We start from the raw sequence: 11,605 nt of genomic DNA, 5'->3' as shown, positions 1-11,605 counted from the left end.
ACCTCCCCCCACCCCTAGGCATAGTTGAATAAAATTGTATTTTCTGTAACCTAGTTGCATTCCCCTCCTCACCCCCATCCCTCTAATGTTAGTCCCTTGCCAGGGTAATTTGTATTTCCTGACTGGCTTTGTCATCTTTTTGGATTTACAATCCTAAACATCTACTAATAAAATTATATCTGGCCTGAATTGACATGATGGTTTCAATATTATCTTGTGTCCTAAATGGTAGTATATATTCAAGTCAAGTAAAAGTCAAAGGTCTGCCTCGAACTTAAAGCCCATTGCACCATCGTGTTTAAGGCACATTGGTTTCTATAGCCAGCCGCATACAGCGCAATGATGTGTCCGGTAGCTGTTGATTCTTCGTTTGAATGACCAAGTGCTCAATTAGCAGCTGGCCTACGGGGACCAGCCTCACCAAGAGTTCAAAGTAGTATTTACAGTCATTCCTCAGGAGCCATAACAGGGCAGCTTTGCTGATTTGCAGCTACATATATACTGTGATATATGGTACTACACATGCAGGTTTTTTACATGTATTTAATGAAGAATTTGATCTATCTCTGAGCACCTGACAAGTTCCCTTTGAAGCTAGTGAATTTTATTACCCCACTTTATATGTGGGGAAACTGAGATCTGAGAATAAGCAAGACCACAGTGCTGTTTCAACACTACACAGCAAAGTAGGCACAGTGCGAGGAACAGCATCAGTGGTTTAGTTCTCCCGTCCCCTTCCTGTCATTATTGCCTCACCTGTCAGCTCCAAGACATGGCACTTGCTTATAGTTAATGGCAAAGCAAAAGGGGAGAGAAGAATCTAGACTGCCTTGTTGCAATCATTTTCTTCATCAGCACTGTACCCTGACCCGGCAAGTAAGGGGGAAAAAAGAGAGAGTGAGAGAGAGAGAAGAAGAAGAAGCAAAAAACCCTGGTAAATATATCTTATTAAATGCTTGGGTCAGGTTATCTACCTGTCAGCAAATGGGGGAAACATGCATTTGGCACTTTGCTGCTGAGTGTGCTTTCTATTTCATCCCATTGCACACCTCAGCTGTACCCTGCATTTAATAAGCATGGTATTCGGTGCCCTTTTAAAAATGATTGAATTATGGCTGTTTTTATGGTTCCATAAAAGCCTTTATTAATTTGGGGGAAACTGCTGCATCTTCTTAGCCTGACCAATCTCTATCAAGCAATTAAATTATTCATGCAGCTTCCAATTGGCTTTCTTTATTGTGTCCAGATCACAACGCTTTTAGTGTGGAACAGGGAGAGGAATAGAGGGGAGGTAGTAAATAATGTTCTTGTACAAAAAATGCCGATGGTTCTTGAGCTGCACAAGTGTCTTGAGATGATGACAACCGATAAGTTGCTCTCTTGGGTAGGCACTGCTGTGTCTGATACCCCGGCCTTAATTGATCAACTAATAGTAGTGGACTCTTTCTGCCCTGCAGGGTGCAAGCCACCAAATGACACTTATGTTGGATTGACTTTGAGAATACCCATAAGCAGCGTAAGCCCCATCTACATGCTATCTTGGAGCCTGCACCAAAGCCGCTTACGTTGTGTTGCCTGTTTCTTAAACACAGCACTAAAAGGTGTCCTGGGATCCCTTGCAGAGCCCTTTCAGGAATCAGTCTTCAGCATCTTTGACTTTCTGTCTCCTTCTGATCTCTACTTGCCCCTGGTGTAGACAGGAAGTGGGGACCAGCATGGAAGGAAGTCAAGAAGAAGGAATCATGGAATCGTTGCCAGTGGGCTTCCTGTTCTTGAGGATTGCACAGCCAGGGAGGTACTTAAAACCCTTCAAGGCTGGACAGACTGGGACAAAAATGATTAACCTCATACTTGGAAGTTTAATAGAGTTTCTCTGGCCAGGGTGGACTACCTTGGGGTTGAAAGCTTAGGAGTTTACTTCATAGATGACTGTCATTGTAGCCCTGAGGCAATCTTAAGGTCCATCCTTACAGGCCATTTTTATTTTTTTCCAGAAAAGACCCCTGTCTTGAAGACAAGTGGTGATTCTAAGGTGGAAACACTAAACACTGAATTAATTATATAATGCTGAAAGCCATACAGCTTTCAATACACGACCGTGTAGAATTTGGCACCACTGAAGTGAAGGGCAAAAGTTCCACTGATTTTGGTGAGAAAAGGATTGGGACTGTCTTAATTATGCAGAATAGTACAGAGATGGAACCAAAGACTCCCCTTACTTGAGGACTGATTCTTTCCTCTACAAATACAGGATACAATTAACTCCCATAATTTATTAACAAGTGGAGGCAATTGTATCTACTGGAATGAAATTAAAGCCTGGGGATGAACCAGGGCCAAATGCTTTTATCTATTTCTCTGTCTCTCTGTCTGTCAATGTACCTTAAGCTCTCCTCATCCCTGCAAGTATGTGTTTCATCCAAAGCTCAGTTCAGTCAATAAAAAGGTCTGGAACAGTCTGCCAGCGGAGGTGGTTCAAGCACCTACACTGAACACCTTCAAGAGTAAATTGGATGGTTATCTTGCTGGGATCCTATGACCCCAGCTGACTTCCTGCCCTTTGGGTGGGGGGCTGGACTCGATGATCTCCCGAGGTCCCTTCCAGCCCTGATGTCTATGAAATCTGTGAAAAAGACTTCCATGGACTTCATTGCTATCAAAAATCAGCCTGGCCAAATGTGGTGTATACCATTCTGTGGGTGCGACTACACATGCCCCTGACTGTGCAACTGATACCACGCAGTCCCAGCAGTGCATGGGTCATTTCTGACCCAACATCACTGTAGCAATGAGGTACTGTACAGTAGCTCATTGCTACGGTGAAATAGTGGCTGTCTCATTGCTGTGGCTTTCATAGTGGCCCTACATCGCCATAGTTTGCACTACAGTGATGTAGCATCTTGTGTTGATGTGCCCTGCATGACTTAGCTGTGTTAAACATGACCGGTACAATTATACCTTTTTAGAAAAATATGCAATGCTGAGGAATTTATGACTGTCAGGTAACAGTCCTAAGAAGTAACTGCATCAACAGGAAATGTAAAATGTAAATTTATAGCACAAACTCTCACTCGATGTTTATGGAGAAAGCTAAGTGGTGTTATGCCCAAATATTGTACTGTTTTCTGGATCTAACATTAACGTTTTCAGCTCACTGAAAATACAAAAGGAAAAGAGGCGCAGGAGAGTTCAATGGAGGGTTCCCCTCCCCCATGTTTCTTATTAAAAAATAAGAATGAACGAATGAGAGAAAGAATTAGAAGGGAATTTTGGTGCCAACAAACATAAAATATTGACTTGATAGAACTAAAGAGTCTAGATCAAGGGCAGAACCTTAAATTGCTATTTGTCTTCAGCCCCTATAACATTTGACAATTATGTTAATCATTGCAAAGCTGGGCGTGGAGTGTGACATTGAACATGGACCTGCCCTTCAGCACTGCATCATAAAAAAACCTTCCTTCTTCAAATGTTCTCTCTCGCTATCTGTCAAGCTTTACAATGATGCTTGCTCTGCAACTGGTCCAAACTCATCCATTGCTTTACTGTGCATCTTTTCTCAGGAAAAAACAATTTCTCCCTGGCTTGTTGTACCATTTTACTGCACCTTCCCTCTGACAATGTCCATTAAAGCTTTATGCTCTAAACAGGCAATATTTGGGGTTATTCTGGACCACTGCCAGCATTTGTATCATTATTTATGACATGACTCATTCATTATTATGGACAACAAGGTCCCATTCTATGAGGCATGGTACAAAATGTAGAAGACGACACAACCTTTGCTAAACAGAATGCTCTGGTTTTGCACTAGGATAATTTGACTGGAGTCAATGGTATTACATAAATGTAAAAGTGAACCGAAACAACAGTGAATCAGATACTTATAAATGAACCTCTTCTCTCAATCTGCTACACAAGGAATGCTAGAAGTAGAAGCTGCATCTAAGCCATCATTGGAGGACATTTCATGAGTGCCTCTTGCTTAGACAAACAGCAAAGGAACAAAGCGTTGGGGAAGGGCACATTGAAAGAGAGCAAAGGACATAACCCACTTCATATCTACGCATGGCAAATCAATTTAATGTCTTTCATTACTGCTTGAAAAAGGAAACTTACATGCGACCAATAAACTTTAATCTGGTTGACAACAGTTTAAAAAATGCACTGAAAGCAAGTTTCGGCGGCATGACATACTTTATGACACTTATTAAAAAGACATACTTGTAAGTCAATTAACCTGCCCAATGGTACATTTTAACTTGTTTTCTATTAGGAAAGGCAGCAAAAGGGCAAAGATTTTCATTTAGGATGTTCTAAGTTGATTTCTTTTCCCCCTTTAACTGAAGGACATTGCTAGTGTCATTGTATCTAACTGGTCCAATATGAAATATATACTACTGGCGGCCAACCAACACCTACTGTCAGTGGGAATGACTGCATATTGTCTAAAACTTTATAGTCACTGCAGTTTGGTATGGTAATTCATTAATTACAGTAATGATGACACCACAAGATGAGGCAGTTAACAAGATACATCTCTCTAGATATTACAGAGAGCGCCAATCGTCCACTGTGTCTAAGGTCACAATGGCATTTCAATCCAGTTCCACAGACTCAGGACTTTCCCGTATTTGGACTGACATTTTTCTAGTAGGTTTTGTCTATGTTCTTTAGATTGTATTAATTATCTTTTCAAGTTGAGGGGAGAGGTAGTGGTTTACTTCTGTGGAAAATGACTAAATTTCACATCTTTTTTTAGATATTCCAAGCCAGGACCTGAGTATAAATATGAATATCTCCTTTGCCTTCTGTAGGGCTAGATTTGTTGAGGATGTGACCTCCTTGACTACTGAAATTGTGACTGAATTAGGAAACCAGGAACATGGCCTGAACCTGGTCTTCTATGAGGACAGTGCCTTTTTGCTGTTTTCAGTTGCAAACCATTTCTGAGCACACCCCAGGAACATAAACCAAGATATGTTTTTAGCAAAATGAATGCCTTGTTCCCTTCCTTGATAACATGATTGCATATTTCTGTGCCCGGTCCCAGTAACCTCCTGGTCTGCTCTCAGGCTGCTTCCAGTTAATGTATTGAAGTAAGAGTGTTTGTGTCTCACTGAAACACACAGTAAAATTACAGGAAAAATATAAGACAAAAGCAGGGCAGGGTAACAGCTTAAACAAAAAAGACTTAGACGTGATGGACAAGAGATTAATCATAGGCCTGGAAAGGTCTATGACATGAGGCTTTGAGCTGTTAGTATATTTCTGGGGTTTTTTACAGTATGTATATACATACTTTGAACTTTTCTCACTTCAGGTGTTCTCCAGATTATATAACCACCCTCATACAGGGGGCCAGAATTTCCAAAGCAAATTCTACTGCCTAGCTATGTGTGATAGAAAGACATGAACCCTTGTCCTTCTTTGCCCTTCCCTTATTTTCCTTGTATAAATCAGAATCACTCTTTCAGTGGCAACATCTGGAAATATTCAACCATTCCTTTCTATTCCTTGAGTGCCTGAGTGAAGGAGTTTCCTTCCATGTCATGTATCTTTACTGATGTCATATATCTTGACTTCAAAAAAGCCTTCAATCTGATCACCTCTTGGCGAAACTGGCCAGTTGTGCCCTTGGGTCCTTCACAATCCTCTGGCTGGTAAATTGGCTCTGTGGTCAGACCCAGAGGGTAGTAATTGATGGCAGTCACTGATCATGGTGTCCTGTGATCAGTGGGGTCCCCCAAGGCTCTGTCCTTGAACCCATATTGTTCAACATCTTCATTAATGATGGGGACATTGGAGTGAAGGAGCAGACTGGCCACGTTCGCCAATGACACCAAACTTTGGAGCAAAGCATCCACACCAGAAGACAGGAGAGCAATTCTGACTGACATGGACAGGCTCAGCAAATGGGCAGATGAGAACCTGAAGATGTTTAACACTGAAAAATGCAAGGTCCTCTGCCTTGGGGGGAAAAACCTGCAGCATCCTTATAGGCTTGGCAGTGCTACGCTGGCTAGCACTACGGAAGAAAGAGACTTGGGGGTCGTCATTGACCACAAGCTGAACATGAGCCTGCAGCTAGTAAAATGACCAAAACACTGGCTTTCATCCATCGATGCTTCTAAAGCAAATCCCGGGACATCATTCTCCCCTCGTACTTGGCCTTGGTGAGACCGCAGCTGGAGTACTGTGTCCATATTTGGGCTCCATAATTCAAAAAGGATGTGAAGAAACTTGAGAGAGTTCAGAGAAGAGCCATGTGCATGATCAGAGGTCAGGAAAACAGACCTTACGATGACAGGCTAAGAGCCATGGGGCTCTTTAACCTGAAAAAATGCAGGCTCAGGGGCGATCTGATGGCCACCTCTAAGTTTATCGGGGTGGCGACCATGATCTGGGGCAACGTTTGTTCACCAGAGCGCCCCAAGGGATGATGAGGTCAAACGGTTATAAACTCCTGCAAGACTGTTTCAGGCTGGACATAAGGAAGAATTTCTTTACTGTCCAAGCCCCCAAGGTCTGGAACAGCCTGCCAGTGGAGGTGGTTCAAACACCTACATTGAACACCTTCAAGAACAAACTGGATGCTTACCTTGCTGGGATCCTATGACCCCAGCTGACTTCCTGCCCTTTGGGCAGGGGGCTGGACTCAATGATCTTCTGAGGTCCCTTCCAGCCCTAATGTCTATGAAATCTATGAAATCTATGTTTTCTGGAGGCTCAAAACATGGGTCATGATGACTGATAAGTTCTCTAAAGCCTTGTGTATTTTGGTTATCCTAGCCTCAGTGGTAAGTGAAGACTGGACTACACTGCAGTTCTGTCTGGCCTGTAGGGTCTACTAACGAAAACATGCCCTCTGAGAGCTAGGTTTTTGGTTGTAGCCATGTTGGTCTAAGGACATAGGCAGGAAAGATTTTTTGGATAGATATGATATCTTTTATTAGACCAACTAAATACTTGGAAAAAAATCTTTACAAACTTTTGGGTGCAATCACCTTTTTTCAAGCGTAGGAAGTCTCTTCTGTTCTGAGACTGTGAGACCTAGATACTATAGATTTGAAGACTGAAAAGCAGTATCATCATCCTCTAGTCTGAATCCTACATAACACAGACAAGAAAATGTTACTCAGTGGCTGTGTCTACACGAGATGCTTTACTATGCAGTAGACTAATCTGCAGTAAAGCATCACCATCAACACATGCAGGTGTTTACTGTGCAGTAAATTAGTTTTCTGTACAGTAAATTTACTACCTGCATGCAGTTTACTGAGCAGTAAATGTACTGTGCAGTAAAGTCAAACAGCATTAACCGTACGTGTAGATGCACCCAGTAATTCCTGCTTGGAACCCCAGAGCCTCCAGTTGAATGGGAGACTTAGGGTTAAATTAACACTAGATACTTTATGCTGTTTAAACAATGTTAAATGAATTTGAATCAGTTGGGGATTCCGACTGTATAGGCAACATCTCTGCTGGCAGAAGGCTGGTGGAGAGAGGCAAGCTAGCCATCTATTCTGTCAGCCAGCCTCACCTTCCATATGAAGGAGGGAGAAGGGGCTATGGTTGAGAGTGGTCCAGGATTGTTGGAGGAGGTGGCAGTGAAAAAGGGAGCTCCATTTTACCTGATCTTTGGCTAACACAGCAGGTTTTCTGCTGGCACTGCCAATAAAGTAAGTTAGAGCAGGGCCCCTTTTGTTCTAACTTATCCCAAGATCAGGCATTTCTAAAGCACGAAGTAGCAAGGAACTGTCAATAGCTTGGACTTGGTTAGTACAGTGATTAGTCACATCACAGGTTTGACCTCAAAGCATGTATAAGTGGACACATCTCATGTTTGTGTTCTCCCTAATTCTTTGGTGAAGGGGAGCATCCTCTTCTACAAATCAAGACAACAGGCAAGATTCAAGCTGATGAATATCCTACTTAAAAAAACCAAAACACAAAAAAAAACCCTTTCTTGCCCCTTTAAAAATAAAATAAAGCCCTCAGCTTAACAGAACCTGGATAGCTGCACCACTTGACGTTTCCAGGCAAAGCAACAAAAAGAGGGAAACATTAACAATAGAAAATTGCTGAAGGAAGGTCTGAATGAAGAAAACAATCTAAAAAAGAACACCTGCCAAAGAAACAATGAACTTGAGTACAATAGAGAAGACAAATGTCAATCTTTCTGATAGTTCAAATCACAGTCACAGAGTATAGAACATTTATAAGTTCTAGATATAAAATAATTAGAGTATTGTGGGCTGGTTTGAATGTAACCATGAATCAAAACCTTGCAAACATCTGTGGTAAACTAAGAAAACAGGAGCTGGCAGACTGGATCAGATATGAAATCCATCACTCTGTAAAATGCCAGAATCAGACACTTTGGAGGATGTTCTAAGAACTCTTAAGTAGGCAGGAAATAATAATAGCTAGCTCTTAAAGAGCACGTTTTAACTAGCAGACCTCAAAGAAGGTGCATTATTGCTGTTTCAAACTAGGGAATGGAACTGTAAAGTGAGTTGCTTAAGGTTATCAAGCAAGCTAATGATCAATTTAAGAATACAACTGAGATCTAACCAAGGAAAAGGGACTTGGTAGTGAGGGCCTACTACAGGCTGCCACATCAGAAGGAGGAGTTGGACCTGGAATTCTTCAGACAGCTCTCAGAGGCCGTACAGTCAAGGGACATGGTTGTCATGGATGACTTAAACTATCCAGCCATCTGCTGGGAGGAGCAGTCAGCTAGATCTAACCATTCATGTAGATTCTTAGCCTGCGTACAGGATCTCCACCTAACACAGGAGGTACACAGTCCCACAAGGGGAAACACCTTACTGGACTTGCTCCTGGCTGATCTGGTGGGGGATCTACTGACACAAGGTAACGTAGGGAACAGTGACCATCACTTGATTGAATGAGCTATATGGCATGGGGTGGGAAAGATAACCAGTAGGGCAGAAGTGCTAGACTTCAGAAAAGCTAACTTCAGTGTACTCAGGAAACTCTTTAGCAAGGCACTGAAGAACAAGAGAATTGGTGAGATAGAAGTCCAGGAATGGTGGTCGTTCCTAAAGGGAGAAATCCTATAGGTGCAGAAGGAGGCAATCTCTTTGCATAAGAAAGGCCATAAAGGGGCCAAGAAACCCTCTTGGATGAGTAGGGAAGTCCAGGAAAGCCTAGGGGCAAAAAAAGAAACATATAGGCTGTGGAAGCAGGGGTAGCTACCGAAGAGGAGTATAGCTACTTGGCCCGCACTTGCAGAGAGGTAGTCAGAAAGGCCAATGCCAAAATGGAAGTTAGGCTGGCAGTGAAAATTAAATGCAACAAAAAGTCCTTCTTCAGGTATACAGGGAGCAAAAAGAAGGTGCAGGGCAGCATAGGCCCCCTACAAGACAACCAAGGCAATTAGTGACAGACAGGGGGAGAAAGCTGAGCTCTTCAATGAGTTTTTTTTATCTCTGTATTTCTGAACTCAGATCAGGGCAAAGCTCCCAACTGGGTCATAGACAGGCATAAAGGGGAAACCAGCCCACCGACTAAGTTAGCACCGACTTAGTGAAGAGACACTTGGAGGGGCTGGATGTGTTTAAGTCAGCAGGCCCGGATGATCTTCATCCAAGGGTGCTGACGGAATTAGCCAGTGTCACAGCTGAGTCATTGGCACAGCTGTTCAAGCACTCTTGGTGCTCAGGTCAGGTCCCAGGGGGTTGGAAAAAGGCCAATGTTGTCCCTATTTTCAGGAAGGGGAGGAAGGAGGATCTGGGTAACTATAGCCCAGTTAGTCTCACCTCTATGCTCAGGAAAACCTTTGAAAAAATAATTAAGGATCACATGTATGGAAGTCCAGCAGGGAAAGCAACACTAAAGGGCAACCAGCATGGATTCATAGTTGGTCGATCCTGCCTGACTAACCTGGTTTCTTTTTATGACCTGGTCACAAAATGCTTAGGTGGAGGAATCAAGGCACATGCCATCTACTTGGACTTTAAGAAGGCCTTCGATATGGGATGTTATTATATTCTCAGAGATAAACTGAGTGACTGTGATGTAGTTGATTATGCAGTCAGGTGGGTGGCAAACTGGGTTAGGGGACACACCCAGAGAGTGGTAGTGGATGGGTCCGCATCAACCTGGAAAGACATGGGCAGTGGAATCCCACAAGGCTCGGTTCTTGGACTGGTGCTGTCCCATGTCTTCGTCCATGACTTGGATAAAATCATGGAAAGCACTCTGTCCAGATTCACAGACCATACCAAATTATGGGGTAAAGATAACACATCAGAGAGTAGGGAATGAATCCAGGTGGATCTGGACAGGTTGAAAAAGTGGGTGGAACAGAATAGGATGCAGTTCAATAAGGACAAATACAAGGTGCTGCACCTAGGGAGAAGGAATCACCAGCACACTTAAAGGCTTGGGGATGACCTTCTCAGCAGCACAGCAGCAGAAAGTCACTGTTGACTTTCAGAGTCACTGTTGACTGCAAGATGAACGAGAGCTGTCAATGTGACAAAGTGACCAGTAAAGCTAACCACACTTTACCATGCATTAGCAGGTGTATGACAAACAGGTCCAAGGAGGTGATACTTCCCCTTTACGTGGCATTGGTCAGGCCGCAGTCGGAGTACTGTATCCAGTTTTGGGTGCCACGTTTCAAGAGGGATGTGGACAACATGGAGAGGGTTCAGAGGAGGGCCACTTGTATGGTTAGGGGCCTGCAGGCAAAACCCTGTGAGGAGAGATTGAGGGCCCTGGATCTCTTCAGCCTCCACAAGAGAAGGCTGAGGGGGGAACTTGTGGCTGCCTATAAATTCAATGGGGGTGGGCAGCAAGGAATAGGAGATGCTCTGTTTAGCAGGGCACCCCTTGTAGTATCTAGGAACAATGGCCACAAACTGACAGAGAGCAGATTTAGGTTGGACATCAGGAAGAACTTCTTTTCAGTAAGGGTTGCCAAAGTATTGAATGGGTTTCCAAGGGAGGTGGTGCTTTCCTGTACCTTGGGGATTTTTAAGAGAAGGCTAGACAGGCACCTGGCTGGCATCGTGTGACCCCAGTGCTCTTTTTCCTCCACAGGGTAGGGGGTCAGACTCGATGATCTGCTAAGGTCCCTTCCAACCCAAACATCTATGAATCTATGAAACGTCAAGCCCATTAGTCCTGGACTAATCTGTTCCTCAGGGGGTACATCTCTACAAGATGTATACTGCGGAGCTGACTAATTAGCTCGGCAGTAAAACGTCACTGTCTACATACACTATTAGGTGGTATTAGGATGGAGTAAAATAATCAACTTCACCATAGGCTAGTACTTCCAGACACAAGTGCTATCCTACAGTGGAGTTTTTTATTCCACCACCATGAACATGTAGATGCTGATGGGGCTGCCTAGGGCACAAGGGCACAAGTGTGCTTTGTCATAGAAATTTTTGAGTATGTGCTGCCAGTACAGAAGAGGTTAAACTGACATGCGCGGTTTGAAGCTGTGAGTGGAAATTTCCAAGGCTCACCCAGCCCTTGCCCCCTGGGTGACCTGCGGAGCTGTCAATCATTGTTGACCTATTTTCCCCACAGAGGCATGCTCAGATTGTGTCAGCTCCTGACT

At 43.5% G+C, this 11,605-nt stretch overlaps 1 long non-coding RNA gene across 1 annotated transcript in view; it reads left to right on the top strand.

Annotated features, from left to right (window-relative positions):
- The window catches only part of LOC109308191, a 19,982-nt gene extending 18,708 nt beyond the window's left edge, over window positions 1-1,274 (top strand). The window contains exon 3 of the long non-coding RNA XR_002100524.1: window positions 1,263-1,274. This is a non-coding gene — a long non-coding RNA (uncharacterized LOC109308191). The remainder of the gene's footprint in view (window positions 1-1,262) is intronic.
- Window positions 1,275-11,605: the final 10,331 nt, after the last annotated feature.

The sequence above is a fragment of the Crocodylus porosus genome, unplaced genomic scaffold (genome assembly GCF_001723895.1).
Source record: "Crocodylus porosus isolate Cpor-Errol unplaced genomic scaffold, CroPor_comp1, whole genome shotgun sequence".
Lineage (NCBI taxonomy): Eukaryota > Metazoa > Chordata > Crocodylia > Crocodylidae > Crocodylus > Crocodylus porosus.
This window is presented reverse-complemented; position numbering and strand designations above follow the sequence as displayed.